At 45.2% G+C, this 23,803-nt stretch overlaps 1 long non-coding RNA gene across 1 annotated transcript in view; it reads right to left on the bottom strand.

Moving 5' to 3' along the window:
- Window positions 1-23,803, bottom strand: part of LOC137541802 (uncharacterized) — a 1,009,411-nt gene that overhangs the window by 178,521 nt on the left and 807,087 nt on the right. Inside the window, exon 7 of the long non-coding RNA XR_011025275.1 lies at window positions 9,971-10,094. This is a non-coding gene — a long non-coding RNA (uncharacterized lncRNA). The remainder of the gene's footprint in view (window positions 1-9,970; window positions 10,095-23,803) is intronic.

Genomic DNA, 23,803 nt, shown 5'->3' on the forward strand with positions numbered 1-23,803 from the left:
TAGAATCACATCACTGCCCCATCACAGATCTCTAGCTGGAGCACATCAGCCTCCGCTCTGTATAATACTTAGTATTACAAGCTAATAATGTGTACAGAGCCAAGGCACAGCTATTAGATGTATACCAAAACAGCCAGGATGTACAGGTTACAGTGCGCTAATTTATATCATATCAAGTACAGCAAAATCAGGAGAAAACACATGCCATACTCTGCTAAAGCCCTATCTTATACTCTTTTTGTTTTAAAGTGGTATTCTCAGCCATAAAATCACTACTCTGTGTTTATTATACAGTCTACAACCTGGCCTTGCATTGCAAGCATTACAATATAATCATAAATGTTTTTGTTGTAATGAAGCTTATTTCAGTCAGCCTGGCTCTATTCTGGTACATTGACAAGGAGAGGGAAGCTTGTTATCTCCCCTCCCACATTCCTGCTCCTCAATGATTGGCTGAGGGCAGTTCAGGCGTGACACCAAGCTGAGAAGGGGAATACACCTCACCCCTCTGCAGAAGTTGCTGAAATACAATCTATGCTGTGCTCACATTTGTTTACAAAGCAAGATAGATATGACAGTGCACTTTCTAGTACAGGGCTCAGTGGGGAGGAGGGCTGGCAATGCATATACCATTTCAGGCTGGAGAAAGAAAGAGTAAGGGAAGAAATGACATCAGGATTGGCTTCAGTTAGATGTAGTAAAGATGGAACAGCTTTTGCTTTATTTACTATATAAAATTCACTGAAATCAAAACATGGACACTACAATACATCTGTTATGTAAGTAGTAGAGCAAGTATTTATCTACTTACATATGTGGGTTTTTTTGTTTTGTTTTTTTTTGAGGGGGGATATTATTGCTAATAGTTTCTCTTTAAATGCACATGACTGTAAATTTCCATTTACAGGGGGCAGCATGGTGGCGTAGTGGTTAGCACTTTTACCTTGCAGCGCTGGGTTTCCTGGGTTGAATCCTAGCCAGGTCAACATCTGCAAGGAGTTAGTATGTTCTCCCGTGTCTGTGTAGATTTCCTCCGGGCACTCTGGTTTCCTCCCACATCCCAAAAACATACAGATAAGTTAATTGACTTACCGTTAAAAAAAAATGGCCCTAGATTACAATACTACATGATACATGCACTAAATGATGCATACATAGACATATGACTATTGCAGGGACTAGATTGTGAGCCCCTCTGAGGGACAGTTAGTGACAAGACATAAAGCGCTGCGTAATATGTCAGCGCTATTTAAATAAATAACTAATAAAATGAAAAATACATTTTTTAGCAATGTACTTAAAGTAAACCAGAGACCTCATTAAGTAAACATTTGATACTTACCCAGGGCTTCCTCCCGCTCCATAAACACGTCTGAGTCCCTAGCCATCCTCCCATGGTCTGCCGTTCAGTCGCGATCAGCCCCGGTAACTGGTTCAGTCACGTCAGTTGGGGTCTTCTGCACATGTGTGAACCTCCCACGAATGTGCAGAAGACACAGACTGGACCCGACTGAGCCAGTTACCAGGGCTGATTGCTGCTGAACGGCAGACCGCGGAAGGATGACAAGGGACCTCAGATGTGTTTACAGGGCGGAAAGAAGCCCCGGGTAAGTATCAAAACTTTACTTAACAGGTCTCTGGTACACTATAAGATATACCTGACCCAAGGCAAAATAAGGTAAGTACATAGGTATGTTCATGCTGGATTCACATACCTCTGTGCTTTGTCCATTACCCCCCCCCCCTTCCCCGCGGCTAAAGATGGGGACAACTGGCCAATGGGAGTTTAGTTAGGCAGGAAGGGGCGGGTGTAGTTTTATTATTAGCCATACAATCCAAGTTCCAAAAAGGTTGATAAGGAGAACATAATCCTATTCTGGTTTTCCTTTTTTTCACAGCATTTTAGCTTTTAGGAAACTGGGGAGATCACTGTGTTCATTCTGCATTTTCGCAAAATATGTCTGTAGGGCAGTACAACTCCAAAGCCAATAGTAAAGGTCTCTAGCCTTCTGCCCATGTTTACTGTTATCATATGCTGATGACAGGTCCTCTTACCTGTGATGTAACAACCTGCAGCCAGTACTTACACTGCTGACAAATGTACTTGTAGATATCGAAATGACCTGCAAGACAAGGCCATACATTGGATGCCTATAATTACTGCAGAAAGTTCAGCCTGGTATTTTCTTGCACGTTCTTTGTTCTGTGCAGACGAAGGTGCTTTGACAGATTTGGGTAAAATATAAAGAGGGTAATAATGTCTATTGAAATCAGCCTGTTTTTTTGTCAAGCTTCAGAAGCCAGCAGTGTGAGTCAGACTTCCCTAATTGTCCAAAAATTCAAATAATGTGCTATTGTTGTAGTGTTAGCGGGGTCTTTTCTAAAGGTTATTAATCAGTCGGTGGAAGATCTGTCTCTGTACTGCTGCAGTGAAATGTCTCATTCGCATACAATGTTAAGTCTTTGAATATACTGTAAATGCACACTAACGTGTTTCCCTGAAAATAAGACAGTGTCTTAAAAGCCAAAATTATCCTGGCGAGCTCCACCTCCTATACTAAACCTCCAATATCCTGTGGGTATGCTGCAATAGTCATCAGTGTTGTACCAACATACATCAATCTTATTTCTATACCACACTATGCGCTGCCTCACAGTCCACTAAAGATGTGGCTGGTATAAAGAAGTAACCCCTGGCCGAGATATATCATCGTGTTTCTAGTTATGATGCCCCAAGGATACCGTTGTTATATCAGAATCCCAAGATTCATAAGCATTTGGTACAGCCCCCCGGTCGTCCAATAGTGAGTGGCATAGGAGGTCTCAATCAGAGAGTGGGTGAGTATGTCGATTTGTTCCTACAGCCAGTGGTCAAGGGTTTGCCCAATTTGATCAGGGACACCAAACAGATGTTGCAGAAATTGGAGGGGATGGTGTTTGGGGTGGGGCATCTCCTCGTTACGGCGGATGTGTCCTCCCTATACACCATCATCCCACATGTGAAAGGCATGGAAGCGGTTAAAGACGCGCTAACAGAACAGGGGAAGGTGGGCAATCAACAAATCGATTTCATTTTGGAATTGCTTGAATTTTGCTTGGAGCATAACTACTTTTGGTATGGGGGTCAATTTTTTAGGCAGAAGGTGGGTTTTGCGATGGGGGCAAAATTTGCCCCCAGTTATGCAAATATCTTTATGGGGGGGTGGGAGAGAGATGTGCTGGAATTGGAGGAAAGTGGGCCCATTGGTAAGTGGTGGCGTTATATTGATGATTTGTTGTGGGTATGGGAGGGGACAGAGACTCAATTGGTACAATATGTGGATAATTTAAATGATAACACACTGGGGATAAGGTTAGATGCCAAGTGGGATGCCCAGACCATTGATTATTTGGATTTGACATTACAGTATATAGAGATGGGATGGGGATTAGTACTAAAACCTTTTTTAAGAAGACCGATCGTAACGGGTACATACCGGTGAACAGCTGCCACCATGAGGTTTGGCTACGCAATATACCAAAGGGGCAGTTTGTCCGCATGAAAAGAAATTGTACTAAGGATAGTGATTTTCTGGAACAAAGTGGAGTGTTGGTGGATAGATTTGTAGAAAAAGGATACAATAGAGTACAACTGATGGGAGAACTGCAAGAAGTACATAAGATGGACAGGGCCCGTATACTTGGAGATAAACCGGAGGGGAATAAAGTGGAGAAACAATATGTATAGTCTGTCCTACTGGACTACAGTGCCCAACACAGACAAGTGGAGAGAACCATTAAGCGGCACTGGAACGTCCTACCGGGGGATCACATTTTAGCACATCATCTGCCACCTAGACCCAAATTTGTATATAAAAAAGCCCAGAACCTTCAAAGTTTGGTTGTCCCTACTTTTATTGATGGTCCAAGAAACAATAATAGGAATTTATTGGGCCAGGTGGGGTTTTTCCCATGTGGCACGTGTAATGCTTGCTGTAGGACGAGATCAGGGAGAAGAAACTTGGTGAGCTCCTTTGAGACGGGAAAAATTTTTAAGATCCGGGAATGTATAACCTGTAATTCCACACATGTAGTCTATCTAGCATGGTGTCCGTGTGGGATCCAATATATAGGGCGTACTACTACAAAATTGAAAGAGAGAATGTCGGAACATATTAGAAACATAGAGAAGGGGGTAGAAGGACACAGTCTCTCAAAACATTTTAAAGCGATGCACAATCGAGATCCTACTCTGTTACAGTTTACGGCACTACAGAAACTGTCATGTAAATGGCGAGACTGCCATAGAACAAGGGAGGTGTCTAAACTGGAAACAGAGTGGATCTACAAAATGAAAACGCTACATCCCATGGGTTTGAATATTGAAGTGGATATCAATTGTTTCATATCGGATGATTAGTTTTAGTATAACAGAAGGGAGATGTGTTTAAGTGTAAGAATATGGTAATTGTTGATTTTGACACAAATGGGGCGCACTCGATGATAGGTTATATATATATAATAGTGCTAAGAATGTATATATTGATAGTATCACAATAGATTTGAGAATTGTATATAATTTTGGAAGTTTTATATAAGTTGCATGGTTCTGTAATAATTATATATTGAGATATATGGGGGTATCACTATCGTATGGAGCACTATGTTGGGGCATAATTGTGTTGTAATATTAATTGTTTGTGCTATGAGATTTACATTTTGCTATGAGATTTACACAAGATAGAGTGTATGGATTTATAAATTTTAGGTTAGGTCGGTAGATTATATTGAGGGAACTGGTAAGCTGTCACATGCAGTTAAAATTGCGGTGGTCGGTTTTAGATAACTTTTGTGGGTGAGTATTATGATGGAGTACACGGGGGTGGGGGTTAGTCACAACAATGACTGGGAGATGGGGACCAATAGGAGGTACTGTAAATTTGGAGGGTTATGTGCAATTATATGCATTGGATTGTGTATAATATTGAATAGTTGGGGGTCACGGGGTGTGTGGCAAATGAATGGGTTCATATATGAAGGGATAGTGCAATTAAGTATTATAGACTTATTAGGAGTTATAGGAGCGTTGATATCCTGTACTATTTGGGATAAAGTGACCAGGAGAGGTTATTCGTGTAAATGGTACAGGAATTCTGCACGGACCTCTATCTTAGTCCTGATGCTTGGGGTGATTACTATGGCAACATGATGGCCGGTAAACGCAGGTGCCCGATGATGTTCCCATTAACATGGGTGGCGGATGTTCACCATAACTCTTGCGTAAGCTCCTCCGTCATGGAAGGAGGAGACAAGATAGAGCTAATCTTGGTGCGCGCGCATTCGGGCTGGAACGCGGAAATGTAATGCAGTCCAAGGTGAGGCTAATATCGCGGGACCTGAGGGACGATAGCGCGGCCGTATAAATAAATGGTATACAAAATTTTGGGAATAGATTGAGGAAGTGTGTAGCAGGAGGCATGCAGGTTTCGTGCATCATATTAATATCTAATTCTGTCAAGTATGGGGGAGATGTGAGGGCGGGATGGCAATGTGTAATACATATGTATGAGGGCTGGGTATTTTAGCACTGCGAGCCAATCCTGACCCATAGCCCCTGATGAGTCATAGAGACAAAACACGTAGGGCGTGGCTTACACGGGCAGGAAGCGGCAGTGCAGAAGGAGACGTCCTGAACTTTTAACTATGATATGCTGATTTTTTATCTACGTTTGTGAGTAGCGCTACTTACTTTTTATACCTTACTAAAAGGGTTTTATGCTATATTGGCTTTCAGTTGCAGTGGGCAGTATCTCTGTGGCTGGATGCTGGTAAAGTTGATCTACGAGTGAGTTGAAGTTGCTGGCTAGCACGAGATCGTGCACACACGCTGTGGAGCTGTCTGTGATTTGGGCAGCCTAATAATCAGGTGAGCACAATCCCGGAAGGTGGGGGTGACACAGTGTGCTATTGGTGGCCCCCATAACTAGAAACACGGTGATATATCTCGGCCAGGGGTTACTTCTTTATACCAGCCAAAACAGCCTGCGCAATGATCTTTTAATTGTGTTTTTTTGGGGAGAGTGACCTTGAATCAGAATTTAAATAAGGAGACAAGTGAATGGTCGTGTGGAACCACAAGCTGTGTTAGCTGTCTGTGGGTCTGGGCAGCCACAGCGTAAGGTGAGAGCAACCACGGCGGGTGGTGGTTTGCACAGTGAATGGTGATATCGTTAGAGTTGTGCACGGGCCATAGCTGGTGGAGGAGTGCTCGGATGTTCTAGCAGCCTATGCGATGAAGATTTTTTGTCTTTCTGTTCCCCTTTCTGCATGAGACGCATTGTGTTGAAGAGTGAAGAGGAGCACAATATACTTGAGAACTGTGGGACTTGGACATCCACATCTTTAGTGGACTGTGAGGCAGCGCATAGTGTGGTATAGAAATAACAGTGTCTTACATTAGTTTTTGCTCCAAAATATGTGCTAGGGCTTATTTTCAGGGGATGTCTTATATTTCTATGAATTCACAAGTTCCTGTGCTGTGTCCTCTTGCCTTCCCCAATGTGCCGCCTCTTCCTCTGGTGGATCCACCTCTTGTGTGCCCCCTTGTACCTTAAATGTCTTCCTGGTGTCCCCCTCCTTCTCTATCCTCCTGGTGTCCCCCTTTGTACCTGAACATTCCAAAATAATAATAATCCAAACAGTTGTATAGGGCTTTTCTCCTGTCAGACTCAAAGCACTCAAGGGCTGCAGCCCCTAAGGGCGCACTTAAGAGGGCATCATGTCCCTGCAGTGTTATGGAGTCTTGCTTTGAACTCCTTTCTGAATAGGTACTGACCCTAGACAGGATTCAAACCCTGGTCTCCCATGTCAAAGACGGTGCCCTTAACCATTACACTGTACCCGCGTCCTCCTCTATTCCCTGTCCTCTTGGTGTCCCCCTCTGTACCCATGTCCTCCTTTATCCCTTGTCCTCCTGGGTCCCCCTATGTCCTCCACTGTGTCTTCCACTGTCCCCCATGTCCTCCTGTTGTCCCCCATGTCCCCCTGCATCCTCCTCCTACCCCCAGCTCCATGCCACCCTGCCGCCCCATGTCCTCCAATGTATGGCAACTTCTGTTTCTACTGAAACCTGAGCTTATTTTCGGGGTAGGGCATATATTTCGAGCATGCATGACATTTCTGCTAGGGCTTACTTTCAGAGGATGTCTTAATTTATTGCACTGCATGTTACAGTAACAGACCTTTCCATTGCAGTGTGGTGCAGATCAGATATTGTTACTTATGATGATGACAGGCATTGCATCCAGTGTGTACAAAAAGTGTGATCAGCAGATAGTTGGCATTATGGATTGTACTGCAACTTACATTTGTTAATGGACCCCAGGGCCAGATTTAGCACTAGGCACCCTAGGCACGAGTCTAGCGGCACCAGTGTGCTGAGAGGGGGCTGTCAATGGTTTTTATATTTTAATTTAATTCTCATTAAATATGATTCAGTAAACTGCTATGGTTTAGAGCTAATATTTACACACCTGGAGGTGCTGATCCCTTTTTGCTGTTTGGACTTCCTGTCTGAGGGGACTGAAGGGCAGTCAGATCCTGGCACTCCACTACCTTATTACATCGCATGTGTTATGATCTCCATCCATTTGCAATGGATGTTTGTGAACCCGCTCTCCCCATCTTGGAGCTGAGCTAACATCACCACCTGTGAATCAGTAGCCTGGATGTGATTGCCCATCTAGCCCACCCATCCAGTACTCTGTGGTTTTGGGGCAATGACGTCAGTGTGGTTCCAGGTGAGCGTGGGCAGGCCAGGCGGGGGAAGGGAGGGGTTGATGGCCAGGCCAGCCAGGGAGTAGAGGCACATTTCTGGAGCAGTTCAGAATTTCCAGCAGGATTGAAGGGTTTACAGGTTCAGTGGAGGGCAGAGTTTAGGACACTAGAATTTCTGGGCCTATAGGCTTCCAAGATGTAAACCCTGCCCCGATGAACTAATAAAACAGCATGTTCAGTGCATTGGGCATCAGCTGTGCATTGGGTTAACATGTAACACAACGCATACAAGGGCTGATACAAAGCCATGCAGTAAGCTGTGTAGTGCACTTTATACATAGGGCAAATCAACACACAGCACTGGCCACGTAGAGCCTGAGTTGGGCGCTGCTATAGCAAAAATGCTATAGTCCGTGGCCAGCGCAAGGGTAATTCAGGGTCCCAGTGATTGCGGGATCCTGAATTACTTCTTCCTCCGAGTTGCCTCGTCTTGGAGGGGAAATAGTATTTAACTCTGCTTGGAATTTCAGCGGCAGCAGGGTGACCCGTCATTCGACTCACCCTGCACCAAGCTGACCGTCGGCGCACCTGACACGTACGCTCCAGTACACCCATTAAACACCTTTTTTTTTAGCACATCATGTATTATTTAAAGGGTGCCACCTTCTACTACACCTGCTGAACCCAGGTGATGTCACTGTGTCTTGGTCCATACATATATACTAGGAATCCCTGAGCGTGTGCACCTGAGCGTGTGCAGCATGCGTCTTCTTTCATCCGTCCCACGGCGCCTCCCACACTGCGTTCCAAGCAGTGTCATGTGACCACAAACACTTCCTCCTTCAACCCGGAAGTCACATGACACTGCTTGTAATGCAGCTTGGGAAAGGTGGGAAAGGTGAAAGAAGACGCATGCTGCACACGCTCAGGTGCATTGATTAGGAGGATGAAATCCAAATCATTCGAATTTCAACCGTTAGCATTCCGGAGATCATCACTGTTAATCATAACATAAGGAATACATAGACAATCTTGAAGGGCAACAGATAGGGTAGAATCTGTCTTGTCCACCATGACAACATCTGGTCACACACACACTCAGGTGCATTAATTAGGAGGATGAAATCCGAATCAAAGTTATTCAGATTTCATCCGTTGCTCATCCCTGATGATTCAAGCAAACCTGCCATTTATGCATAATGACCAAATGACTACATGGCATTAAAATACGCTCAACTCTCCAATACCTACAGACTATACCCTGATATTTGTGAATGACTGATGTGTCCATCATTAAGGGTGGAGGAGGTGTCCCAAAAATGGTGTTAAGATCTCTTCAAAATTAAGGGTAGGAGGGACAACTCCTATTAATAAAAAAAAAAAAGTAACAAAAATACATACGTTCTTTTATTGAACACTTTAAAAGTGTTCAATTTGTTGGGTGTTTTCTCCACTCTTAATTACCCTGACCATAGCCCCCCCCTTTTTTTTGGGGGGGGGGGGGTGTTATGAGTTGTCTTTCAAGTTCTTCACCAAGATTTTTCCTGGCTAAAGACCTACCTACACCCCTACAGAGGACCCAAAGACCTGGGTGAAGACAGGTTCTCCTCACTTGCCAAGAACTGTGGTTGCTGTTCTTTCAACTTACACTTGTGTGTACCTCTCTACTGACTGTAGCTATACATATACACTTTGTACAATAAACAACTACATTTTATGGGGCTCCTGTATTCTCTGTGTTACTTTTGTTTTTCTAAATAGGGCCTTTGGACCACTCCAGACACCCTTCTAGCAATGTGTCCATCAGGCTGTTTCTGCCTAATAAATCAGCATCGGTCTCCTGAGGTTAAGGTGTCGCTCCTTTCTCCTCGATGTCTCCAACAACACACAGCACCTTTTCCTGATGGCAGAATCTGCTGCCAGGGATATTCATGCCTTAAACCTTCACATCTCTCTGAGCTAATAAACTGTCTATAAGTTCAGACATTCTAGCTAAGTGAATACCTATAGAAAGTGATGTGAATTGTGCGTCACAATAGCTCCAAGCTGTTCTCTTTCTCTGCCAAGATTTATGTCTGACATTTGGCTGTACTGTTCCTGGATATTTGAATAAACACAAAAGTCTGCCAAGACTATAAATCATTGTGATCACGCCTTCCAACACATGCCTTCCAGTTTCACCACGGCTCAATTACATCGGGTTTACAGCACTTACTGTTTCTAATAGTTCAACTCTCAGCGTCATCTAGAGATGGTCAGCGAGCGGCTCGTGGCTTCAGTTTCATGCCGATTTCATGTTGCTTTTGTACAGAAGTTGATGATTTCCAAGTTGCATATGTCTGTGTAAAAGTAACATAAACTTTGCATCAACTTAACATGATTATCTTGCCATCTGTCATTACTGGAAATACAATAATCTGATTTTATAAATCTTTGTTGTTAATTAAAGCCTCTACTTTGTATGTATAATGCTTTCTCTAACATTTGCACTTTTACCACGGTTATTTATTGATGTTATCCCAGCGACTGTACAAGTACAGGGCCAGATGTCTAGGAAAGGCCACAAAGGCCCAAGTCTTGGGCAGATGCTGTGTAAGGGAGCTGCTGAACATGGAAAAGGAGTCGGTGAGTATGGAAAAGAAGCCTGCAAATAGAAAAGGGAGGTTGCAAATTTGTAGCAACATATAACAGAGAAGAGATGCTACCCAAGGGAGCTGCATATGAAAAAGGGGTCGGTGAGTATGGAAAAGAAGCATGCAAATGGAAAAGGGAGGTTGCAACTTGGGAGCAACATACAATAGAGAAGAGATGCTACCCAAGGGAGCTGCACATGGAAGAGAAGGACTACTGCACAAGGATGTTACACACAGAAGAGGGGGCTGTACATAGAATGTTGCTAGGGGGAAAAAAGTATAAATTCGGCCTTGTATAAATATACTGTACATGGTCAGCAGGATAATGGCAACACTTGGCTAAGTATTATGAGTTAGAGCCCAACAAAACTCAAAACTGAACAAGGCAAAAAAAAAAAATAGCAGTCAGGTTGAGAAGTGAATATAAAGAGTGTAGGTATGGTGTGAAATACCAAAAGTTGTGGTGTTGATGACAGTTTGCGCTGGTGCATTATCACGAAAGACTGGGTGTGGTTTTGTTGGACTCATGTACATATAAACAACAGTCAACACCTGTCATCTGTCGTGTTATTTCAGCTGACTTTCTCTTTGATGTTGGTCACTCATTTTCCTGCACCACTGAAAAGGTTGTTTTTGTCCAATCTTGCCAAATGTATGTAGTAGAAGAGTAACCTGGGTGAATATTCTTTGAATGGATATTTTAGGTAGGCGTTCCCGTTACATAAAAAAGATCATATGTATCTCTAGTGGGTATCTTTAGACGACCTTGGTGAGATCACCGATATCAAATAGCTTTTATTCCTACTGGAACGAGGATTGTAACCCGCAAACTAAAACAGGGATAAAACAGAGATTCACTATAGTGTAGCATGCTGAAATAATACTGGAAATATATGTAAATTTTACTCACAAAAAAATTGTTAATCACTAAAGTAAGTACTATGTGGCCTGACCACACTCGGGCAATGTCTAAGGTCTGGTTGGCAGTTTTTCTCAAAAGGAATAAAAGAGAGAGAGAGAGAGGTGGAGCCCAACTCGATTCCTCATAGGGGTGGGTAATGGTCCGTGGTGGACAAAGCCAACAGTGGGCGCCTGGGCAGAATAAATGAAGGGGGCCCCATGGGAGTGGCCATGGTCAAAATACACCATCATCAGTTCCAAATAATGCCAATAACATAGAAGCACCTGAACCTAGGTCACATTCCTAAGGCACTGTATTAATGTAGCATACATTTTATACTTGTATATGGCTGGGCCACAAGCAATTATCACTGCTCCTCATCGGGTACAGAGAGAAATACATGGAGAAGACCCTAGAGGATAATCAGACTCTAACTCTGGTGCAACTGCATGGTCCCTGGAGGACATGAGGCCTCTGTGCAGCTGCAAAAACCTGCATAGGCCTATGTCCACCACTGGTACTGTGGGTATTAGATTCTGTAGGAGGTGCCCAACAAAGTAAAATATTTAACACAAAAAATGGAATGTAAGTGGATGAACTTACTTCCAAGGATTAGTCAGGCAAAAATAAGTCACAGATAATGTCATTGACAGCAGGTGACATTTTGTAGAGGTAAAATCACATCATCATAGTTGCCTTTTGGTGCCTTTAGCTACTGACCTGATGAAGCAGTTATTTATGACGAAACGTGGCATTATGTGCTATCAGTAAAGCTGTCTGCAGCACACTTCACCCGAGTCATCCAGTTTATTGTCTTATAGATTGTATTTTGTTGGGTGCCTCCTACAGAATAATATAGTACCCTCAGACTTTTATTGCGGCCTGTAAGGACTTTTAATGTCTTATAACAGAAAATGGCTGCAATTGCTCCTGGCAGACCTTAACGGCAGCTAAAAAATGCAGTGAATAAATACATATTTTTACACAATAATGGAAAAATGTACTATGTAAAAAAAATAAAACTATACGGGCAACTTTTTTCCCCTCAAGCTTAATAAACATTTACAGTAAGATCTATAAAATCTTTTTTATGAGTTCTTTTTTGTGAGCTGACTTTGTATTTTTTTTTATATAAGTGTAATAATTGCATTTTTCCCCCCCTAAAGCATTGCATTCATTATCTTGTTCAAGTTTCTCCTTCAGAACAAGCGGTGGCGGACCTCTCTGCTCCAGAACATTTTCCGTGTGGTCTCAGTGAATCATTCTGTCTCTTTCATTGTGCTCAGAAGTCTTTGCCTAATAAGTATCAGACACGGAACATGTCATCAGACAGAGAGAGAGAGAGACCAACACAGAAGCAACAAAGGTTGTAGCTCTACAAACTTCACAGTTCTCTCTTCCAGATTCTGCACTTTCATTTACCTTCCCGAAGATCAGATGGGAAAGAAATTCAGCTTTTCCCGCGACGTCGAGTTAAAATGATGGGCAATTATTTTGAGCAGAATTCACAAGTGAAAAGTATTTGCAGGACATTAAAAAGCTCTGGGCTCAATTAGTTTTGTCCTTTCTGTTTTATTTTCAGCCAAAAAATACTTTATGGTAAACTGCTTTGTCATCTTCCATAGTTTCAGATGGGAAGTCTTCATAAAACTTTGTTTTTATTCCTCTCCCTCACCATCTGTTAAATGTCCTTGTCAGTGACGAAGAACAAAGCAAAGTGCAAACATTCTGTAATGTATAATTCACTAGTAGATACTGTATGTGTCTATTGGGCACAGGACAGGCCAGGACAACACATGTAGTAAGGTAGAGTTAGGCCCTAGATGGGTGATATACAATCACTAGCAGATGTGTGTCTATTGGGCACAGGACAGGCCAGGGCATCACGTGTAGTAAGATAGAGTTAGGCCCTGGATGGGAAATAAATCATCGCTAGCAGATGTGTGTCTATTGGGCAAAGGACAGGACAGGACATCACATGTAGTAAGGTAGAGTTAGGCCCTAGATGGGTAACTTATAATCACTACCAGATATGTGTCCATTGGGCACAGGACAGGACAGGGCATCACGTGTAGTAAGGTAGAGTTAGGCCCTGGATGGATAATATATAATCACTAGCAGATATGTGCCCATTGGGCACAGGACAGGATATAACATGTAGTAAGGTAGAGTTAGGCCCTGGATTGGTAATATATAATCATTAGCAGATAAGTGGGCGAGGTGGGCGGGTGCGGGCGAGCGAGCGAGGCGGGCGCAGGCGCGCGCTCGGCGCGCGGCTCATGCGTGTGCAGCGTGCGCGCGCACGCTCTCTGGCGGCGGCGGCCGTAGACCTAGAGCCCGTTTTTAAACGGGCTGGGTCTACTAGTATATAATCATTAGCAGATATGTGTCTATTGGGCACAGGACAGGCCAGGACATCACATGCAGTAAGGTAGAGTTAGGCCCTGGATGGGTAATATATAATCACTACCAGATATGTGTCCATTGGGCACAGGACAGGCCAGGACATCACATGTAGTAAGGTAGAGTAAGGCCCTGGATGGGTAATATATAATCACTACCAGATATGTGTCCATTGGGCACAGGACAGGCCAGGACAGGACATCACATGTAGTAAGGTAGAGTTAGGCCCTGGATGGGTAATATATAATCATTAGCAGATATGTGTCTATTGGGCACAGGACATGACAGGGCATCACGTGTAGTAAGGAAGAGATAGGCCCTGGATGGGTAATATATAATCACTAGCAGATATGTGTCCATTGGGCACAGGACAGGCCAGGACATCACATGTAGTAAGGTAGAGTAAGGCCCTGGATGGGTAATATATAATCACTACCAGATATGTGTCCATTGGGCACAGGACAGGCCAGGACAGGACATCACATGTAGTAAGGTAGAGTTAGGCCCTGGATGGGTAATATATAATCACTAGCAGATATGTGTCCATTGGGCACAGGACAGGACAGGGCATCACGTGTAGTAGGTTAGAGTTAGGCTCTGAATGGATAATATATAATCGCTAGCAGATATGTGTCCATTGGGCACAGGACAGGACATCACAAGTAGTAAGGTAGAGTAAGGCCCTGGATGGGTAATATATAATCACTACCAGATATGTGTCCATTGGGCACAGGACAGGCCAGGACAGGACATCACATGTAGTAAGGTAGAGTTAGGCCCTGGATGGGTAATATATAATCACTAGCAGATTTGTGTCCATTGGGCACAGGACAGGACAGGGCATCACGTGTAGTAGGGTAGAGTTAGGCTCTGAATGGATAATATATAATCGCTAGCAGATATGTGTCCATTGGGCACAGGACAGGACATCACATGTAGTAAGGTAGAGTTAGGCCCGGGATGGATAATATATAATCGCTAGCAGAGATGTGTCCATTGGGCACAGGACAGGACATCACATGTAGTAATTGTAGGGGCCATCGGGGCTGGGCAATAGATGGGAGGTATATTTCCCCGGTATTTGGACTGTGGTCACTTTAAAACCCTGTGTGGTCCTAGGAAGGGAGTCCGGATTTTAGCAGCAAGCAGTTGCTGCTTGGTTTTTTCTTTTCAGGGCCGGACTCCTGGGATGGGAGGGAAGGAAGGGCGGGCCTTCCCATCCCACCTAGGTACACACCTGGTTGTCAGTGGGGCTGAGTCTCACTAATTATGGTATTGATGAGATGCAAATTTATGCTTAAGAAGCAGCCTCACAAGCAGTGTGAGGAGAGGTGTTGAAGGAGTAGCATGTATGCTATGGAAATCTCCTGACAAGGAATATTGTAGTATTTGATGGAAGCCAAACCATACCCTGCTCTGTTGTTTGTATGGTGTTGGCCTGATGAAAAACTGAACTTTGTTTGAACCTGATGGACTTTCTTACCAAGCTGAAGTAAGCTGAACTGTTATTTTCCACTTATTACTGCTGAACTGTTATTTTCCACTTATTACTGCTGAACTGAAGCTGTTTATTTCTACTGCACAATAAACGGACTTTGTTCTATACATCTGTGTACTGCGTGCTGGCTGCGACCCCCTCTAAACTTCACAACTGGTGCTCGGATGCGGGCAGCGCAGCACTGCAGGAAAAGAAAAAGTTCCGTTTAAAAAGTGACATTTAAAGGGCCAGTCTCCTTGTATGCATGATGGAGGAAGTGCTGAAACAAATGGCCTTAGCCACTGTGCAGCTAAAGCAGAGTATGGTGTCTCAGCAGGCGAGTATGGTGACTCAACAGCAAGCCACGGAAGCCCTGCGAGAGGCCTCAGAAGCGCAAGCCAAAATCCTGCTTGAGGCGGTGCAGAAGCTGGCCCAGGGGAGAGAGACAGCAGGAGCTGCCCCTAGCAACCAGGCGATGGTGAGAGCCAGTCACTTTCTGCAGAAACTAACCCCCACAGATGATGTGGAAGCCTTTCTGAAAACGTTCGAAAGGACAGCAGAGCGGGAAGGATGGCCGAAAGACAAATGGGCTGGTATCCTTGCACCATTCCTGACGGGAGAACCCCAGAAGGCCTACTACGATCTCAACGTTGCAGACGCCCTCGACTATGATCGACTACAGGCAGAGATCCTGGCCCGACTAGGTGTAACAACAGCGATCCGGGCACAGAGGGTGTACAGCTGGCAATACCGGATGGATCATCCAGCCAGATCACAGATGTATGACCTCATCCAACTGGCGACAAAGTGGCTGCAACCAGAGGTACTTACCGGGCCTGAGATGGTGGAGCGATTCGTGCTGGATCGTTTTCTGCGTGCCTTGCCAGTGGGTCTACAGCGCTGGGTCAGTCATGCAGACCCCAAAAAAGCGGAGCAGCTGGTAGAGTTGGTGGAGAGATATAACGTAGTGGAAGATCTACTCTCTTCAAAGGGCCAGGCGGGCCCCAAGTTACCCCGTGTTGCAAGGCTCCCGGACTCCGGAAAGGGTGCTTCATGGAACCCCGCAACCAGCATCACCAGACCTAGGGAAGTATTCCCAAAAGCCGATCAGGGGTTGCCACCTGCCATGGCTACACCTCGGAAGGGAGGGGCGATCCAGTGTTGGAGATGTTCTGCCTGGGGCCATACCAGAGCCCAGTGTCCACTGCAGGAGGAACCCATGCAGTGTGACGTACTACGGAGAGTGTCCTTTTTTGCCCAGGAGGTATGCCTGGCAGAGTGCCAGGAGAGTTTTGTGTGTCCCGTCAGTGTGAACCAGGTACCTGCCAAAGCCTTGCTGGACTCAGGCAGTATGGTAACCATGGTGCACGCTGATCTGATTGGAACAATTGACACTGTGCTAAAGCCGCTTAAGGTAGTGTGTATCCATGGAGACACAAAGACTTATCCAGTGTCGATTTCAACGGAATGTGGGACAATTACTCACGACGTCGGAGTGGTAAGAAACCTAATGTGTCAAGTGATATTGGGTCGAGACTTTCCACTGTTTTGGGTACTGTGGGAGAGTGTAAAAGGGAAGTTATTTAAAGACTCTGATAATAACTTAGCCCCTCCTCCCCCTACCAAAGAACTTGATGCACCGAGTCGGGATACAAATGTTGCAGAAAATGTATTGCAAAATGGTGATGTAATGTTGCAAATTGATGAAAATGGAACTGACCATCCTTGTCGGGACCCTGAGCAGGTTACTGAGGGGGGGGATGATTCCTCATTACAAGTTATGTTGGGCGAGGATGATGAGGAATCTTCCCCCCAATCTATGCTCCCTGACCTGGATGTGTCAAAAGGGTTGTTTATCACTGCGCAGATGCGGGATCCAACGTTATCCCATGCGAGACAACAGGTATCTGTTGTAAATGGAGTTCCCCAGTAACCTGGGGCAGAGGAGAGATTCCCTCATTTTTCAGTTCATGGGGATGTGTTGTATCAGGTTGCAAAGGTCAGAGAAGAGGTTGTTGAGCAGCTGCTAGTGCCTCAGGAGTTTCGGAGGATGGTACTAGACTTGGCTCACAATGAAGTATTGGGAGGTCACCTGGGTGCCGAGAAAACGGAGGCGCGGATAACTGACAGGTTTTACTGGCCTGGGTTAAAGGCCGAAGTAAAGAATTACTGCGCTTCTTGCCCCACCTGTCAGTTAACCGCGCCAGTGTCCCATTTTCGAAGCCCTTTGGTGCCCTTGCCAATAATCGAGGTGCCATTCGAGCGCATTGCCATGGATATAGTGGGGCCACTGGTAAAGTCTGCCAGGGGGCACCAATATATCCTTGTCATCCTCGACTATGCCACTCGCTACCCGGAAGCCTTTCCGTTAAGAAAACCCACGTCCAAAGCTATCGCCCGAGAATTGTTTAATATGTTCACTCGGACGGGTTTTCCTAGGGAAATCCTTACGGATCAAGGAACCCCGTTTATGTCTAAAGTGATGGCTGATGTATGTAAACTGTTCCAGATTAAACAGATGAGAACCTCGGTTTATCACCCTCAGACCGATGGCCTGGTTGAACGGTTTAATAAGACTTTAAAAATGATGTTAAAAAGAGTGGTTCAAAGGGACGGAAAAGATTGGGACTGTTTATTGCCGGCAGTGATGTTTGCTGTTCGGGAGGTACCTCAAGCCTCCACAGGTTTTTCACCATTTGAACTGGTATATGGGCGCAGACCTCGAGGGTTGCTTGACATGGTCAAAGAAACCTGGGAAAGTGAGTCCAGTCCTCACAAGAGTGTGGTGGAACACGTTTCCCAGCTGCAAGAACGCATTGCCAAGGTGATGCCCCTTGTCAAGGAACACTTACTGGCAGCCCAAGAAGCGCAGAGTCGGGTATACAACCGCTCCGCGAAAATCAGGCAGTTCCAGGTGGGGGATAGAGTGGCAGTATTGATCCCAACCGTGGAGAGTAAATTCTTGGCCAGGTGGCACGGTCCCTTCGAGATCGTTGAAAAAGTGGGGGAAGTGAATTATAAGGTACATCAGCCAGGGAGACGGAAACCCTATCAACTGTATCACGTCAATCTGTTAAAACCCTGGAAAGAGAGAGAGACCGCTCCGGTTAGGGTGGGTGTGAGTGTTGTACCCCAAATAAGCATTGAGGATGTGAAAATAGCCCCCACTCTGTCCAAATCCCAGGTCCAACAAGTAAAAGAGTTTCTTCAGAGAAACCAGGGGATATTTTCGGATTTGCCTGGACTCACGGGTATGGTGGAACACAACATTGTTACTGAGCCCAGGGCTAAAGTGTTTGTCAGGCCCTATCGAATCCCGGAGGCCCGCAGAAAGGCGGTGTCAGAGGAAGTGAAGCGCATGTTAGAATTAGACGTCATTGAAGAGTCGCAGAGTGAATGGTCAAGCCCGATCGTGTTGGTACCCAAGCCAAACGGAACTCTGCGATTCTGTAACGATTTCCGGAAATTAAATGAAATTTCCAAATTTGATGGTTATCCCATGCCCCGTGTGGATGAATTGATAGAAAGGTTAGGCCCAGCCCACTACATAACCACATTAGACCTGACCAAAGGGTATTGGCAAATACCCTTGGCCAAAGAAGCCAGAGAGAAAACGGCATTTTCCACACCTGAGGGCCATTTTCAGTATAAAAGAATGCCGTTTGGGTTACAGACCGCCCCGGCCACATTTCAGAGAGTCATGGACAGAATGTTGCGTCCACACCAACGATACGCGTCGGTCTACTTAGACGACATCGTAATTTTCAGTTCAGACTGGGAGTCTCACCTTCCCAAGGTTCAAGCAGTCCTGGATGCGTTAAGGAAGGCGGGTTTTACAGTGAACCCCGAGAAATGTGCCCTAGGTATGGAGGAAGCAAAGTACTTGGGGTACATTGTCGGAAGGGGGTTGGTAAAACCCCAAATTAACAAAATTGAGGCAATCCAGGACTGGCCCCGCCCCATCAGTAAGAAACAGGTTCGAGCTTTCTTGGGGATAGTGGGCTACTACAGACGGTTCATTCCCAATTTTTCTACCCTCGCAGCTCCCCTAACTGACTTGACCAAGGGCCGGAAGTCAGTGATGATACAGTGGACGGCAGAGACAGAAAAAGCGTTTTTGCAGCTGAAATCGGCATTATGTAGTCACCCTGTCCTGGTAGCCCCCGATTTCACTCGAGAATTCGTAGTACAGACAGATGCCTCAGATGTTGGGTTGGGGGCGGTTCTGTCACAGGTAATTGATGGAGAAGAACATCCCATAGTTTTTCTCAGCGGGAAACTGACGGCCGCTGAGAGAAACTATGCGGTAGTGGAGAGGGAATGCTTGGCCATAAAATGGGCCCTAGACTCCCTGCGCTATTATTTATTGGGTAGGAAGTTTAGGTTGATCTCTGACCATGCCCCGCTAGCGTGAATGAAAAGAAACAAAGGAACGAATGCAAGAGTGTCCCGGTGGTTTCTCTCTCTCCAGGAATTCAATTATGTGGTGGAACATAGGCCGGGTAAAGTGCACCAGAACGCTGATGCCCTTTCCCGAGTCCACTGTTTAGTGGGTCTATGTGCCTCCACCGCCTCGGGGTTGAGGCAGAGGGGGGGGATATGTAGGGGCCATCGGGGCTGGGTAATAGATGGGAGGTATATTTCCCCGGTATTTGGACTGTGGTCACTTTAAAACCCTGTGTGGTCCTAGGAAGGGAGTCCGGATTTTAGCAGCAAGCAGTTGCTGCTTGTTTTTTTCTTTTCAGGGCCGGACTCCTGGGATGGGAGGGAAGGAAGGGCGGGCCTTCCCATCCCACCTAGGTACACACCTGGTTGTCAGTGGGGCTGAGTCTCACTAATTATGGTATTGATGAGATGCAAATTTATGCTTAAGAAGCAGCCTCACAAGCAGTGTGAGGAGAGGTGTTGAAGGAGTAGCATGTATGCTATGGAAATCTCCTGACAAGGAATATTGGAGTATTTGATGGAAGCCAAACCATACCCTGCTCTGTTGTTTGTATGGTGTTGGCCTGATGAAAAACTGAACTTTGTTTGAACCTGATGGACTTTCTTACCAAGCTGAAGTAAGCTGAACTGTTATTTTCCACTTATTACTGCTGAACTGAAGCTGTTTATTTCTACTGCACAATAAACGGACTTTGTTTTATACATCTGTGTACTGCGTGCTGGCTGCGACCCCCTCTAAACTTCACATAATGTAGAGTTAGGCTCTGGATGGGTAATATATAATCACTACCAGATATGTGTCCATTGGGCACAGGACAGGATATCACATGTAGTAAGGTAGAGTTAGGCCCTGGATGGGTAATATATAATTATTAGCAGATATGTGTCTATTGGGCACCGGACAGGTTGGGACATCACGTGCAGTAAGGTAGAGTTAGGCCCTGGATGGGTAATATATAATCACTAGCAGATATGTGTCTATTGGGCACAGGACAGGATATCACGTGCAGTAGGGTAGAGTTATGCTCTGAATGGGTAATATATAATCACAAGCAGATTTCCGTCCATTGGGCAGAGAATAGGCCAGTAAGGTAGAGTTAGACCCTGGAAGGGTGGCCAAGTGGAAAATAACAGTTACATACAGGGCAGGGGATGCAGTTAGAACTAGGTATATGGTACTAGAGCGCAGGATGGATGTACATAGTAATGGATGATGAGGTTAGCATAATGCCTGACACAATAAAGGTTATGGATAGTCAAAGGGTGGTGCAGGGAGGTATGACTAGGCACAGGAAATGGGAAAGTTAAGTGCTGGTCAAAGGATTCAGATGAGGGAGATTAGGGTTAGGCACAGCGTGGTGGTAGGGTTTGGATGAGTCAGAATAAGGGTTAGGCACAGACCACAGAGAGGAGAGTGGTTAGTATTATGCCCAGAAGAGGGGGAAGTTAGTGTTAGACATATGGCAATGGGGTTGGAGGTTAGAGTTAGGCACAGGAGAGAGTGTGGTTAGTGTTAGACACTGGCCGTTGGGGTTGGAGGTTAGAGTTAGGCATAGGAGAGAGTGTGGTTAGTGTTAGACACTGGCCATTGGGGTTGAAGGTTAGAGTTAGACACAGGAGAGAGTGACGTTAGTGTTAGACACATGGCAGTGGGGTTGGAGGCTAGAGTTAGGCACAGGAGAGAGTATGGTTAGTATTAGACACATGGCAGTGGGGTTTGAGGTTAGAGTTAGGCACAGGAGAGAGTGTGGTTAGTGTTAGACACAGGCCATTGTGGTTGGAGGTTAGAGTTAGACACAGGAGATAGTGGGCTTAGTGTTAGACACATGGCTGTGGGGTTGGAGGATAGGGTAAGGCAAAGGAGAGGGGTGGGGTTAGAGTTAGACACATGTCAGTGAGGTTGGAGGTTAGAGTTAGACACAGGAGAGAGTGGGGTTAGTGCTAGACACATGGTAGTGGGGTTGGAGGTTAGAGTTAGGCACAGGAGAGGGGTGGGTTAGTATTAGACACAGGCTATTGAGGTTGGAGGTTAAAGTGAGGCAAAAGAAAGGGGTGGGGTTAGTGTTAGACACATGGCAGTGTGGTTGGAGGTTAGAGTTAGACACAGGAGAGAGTGGGGTTAGTGTTGGACACATGGCATTGGGGTTGAGGTTAGGGTTAGGCACAAGAGAGGGGTGGGGTTAATGTTAGACACATGAAAGTTTGGTTGGAGGTTAGAGTTAGGCAGAGGAGAGAGTGGGGTTAGTGTTAGACACAGGACATTGGGGTTGGAGGTTAGAGTTAGACACAGGAGAGAGTGGGGTTAGTGTTAGACAAATGGTAGTGGAGTTGGAGGTTAGGGTTAGGCACAGGAGAGAATGGGGTTAGTGTTAGACATATGGCAGTGGGATTGGAGGTTAGAGTTAGGCACAGGAGAGGGGTGGAGTTAGTGATAGATACACGGCAGTGGGGTTGGAGGTTAGAGTTAGGCACAGGAAAGGGGTGTGGTTAGTGTTAGACACAGGCCTTTGGGGTTGGAGGTTAGAGTTAGGCACAGGAGAGGGGCGGGGTTAGTGTTAGACACATGGCAGTGGGGTTGGAGGTTAGAGTTAGGCACAGGAGAGGGGTGGGGTTTGTGTTAGGCACAGGTGAGTGGGGTTAGTGGTTAAAGTTAGGCAAAGGAAAGCGGTGGGGATAGACATTTAGCAGTGGGGATGGATGTTAGAGCTAGGCACAGGAGAGGAGTGGGGTTAGTGTTATTTATAGCAGAAGGAGAAAGAATAGAGTAACCACACATCTGACGATATCTGCCATGTTCTTATGTGCCCATGTCCTTAGACACTGATGTGCACCACCTGTTGGCAGATGTAGGAACTAAAGTCAGAGGTTCCTCCCAACCCTGAAAGATTGGCCTAAATGCTTTAGCTACTTAAGGAAGCAGAGAATGTTTTCCAAATGATAAAAGATAGATGATCCATGCTGCCCTACCAGCCTCTGTCTTCCATTTCTATTCTGATTCTGATCCTGCCTACTTAGTTCTGAGAACTCTTCCATCTGATCAGGCCTGCTAAATCTTACAAATACCACCAACCCTGACCCTTCCTGTATTCAGACTGATCCTTACTTGTCTTGTCAATGTGTGCCAATCCTGACATTGCTTGCCGCAACCCCAAACTATTATTCCCACATCAATCCTGTGCCTATGCTAGCACTACTGTCAGTAAGCTCATGCCTGAATGGACAAAGAAGGCCCACTTGCCATAAATGGCCAACACCCACTGTGAAACTCACTCAAAAATACTGGAACTTCCATTTAGAAAACAATATGACACAGGCATGTGTTGTTTAGAAGCTTGTGGCTTAAAATGGTTCAATAGAACTATAGAACAGCACCCAATTATGTAACAGAATCCTAACCCTTAACCTGGCCCAGGACAAAAGCACTGCAGCTACTGCACAGCTAGCATGAGTCCCCACAGAACCAAACACTCAGGGTAGCCCAAAGAAGTGTAAAAAAGTATATCTGTACAGTAGTACAATATAAAAAAAACATGGCATGCAGTGCCGTTCTTTCTCCATTAGCAATAGCAACGTCCTAGCTAATCTCCACCTTTATAAGTGAGCTTTTATGAGTTACCTGTGGTCTCCAATAACAAGCTCCAAGATGAGGATCATGAGTAATGAATGAGTAATGTTCTACATACGATATAAAACATAGCTGTATCCTAGTCAAGAAATACATCATCAGACTAGAATGATTGCAGACTGTAGGCCCCACTAGGCTCTGCAGGGTCTTATAGTGATTATACAAGACAGAAAACTTGCCTAGTGATGCAGAGCAAGCGTAGTGAAAGCTGAAATACTGCCCATGGTACAGCAGCATGGGGGTAGTGCAATATCTAACCTTTATGTGAAAGCTGAGCAGCCAGGTAGTCAAAACCTATTAACAGTCCTGCCCGGTAAAGGCCTACTACACCACACACACTTTACTGCACTGTGGCTTTAGATCACAGTGACAACCTCCATACCTTAATTTGCATAAAAATGCAATAAACACAACATACTGTATATTGTCAGTGCTTTATTACAGTCCAAAATGGAAAAGACGCCCTTTTTGTTCCATCAGGTGATCACATTTTTGAGAGGTCATCTACGTAAGTGACAGCTAAAGCCAAGACGTGTGACATTTGTTACAGCCAAGTATTTCAA

The sequence above is a fragment of the Hyperolius riggenbachi genome, chromosome 12 (assembly GCF_040937935.1).
Source record: "Hyperolius riggenbachi isolate aHypRig1 chromosome 12, aHypRig1.pri, whole genome shotgun sequence".
Classification (NCBI taxonomy): domain Eukaryota; kingdom Metazoa; phylum Chordata; class Amphibia; order Anura; family Hyperoliidae; genus Hyperolius; species Hyperolius riggenbachi.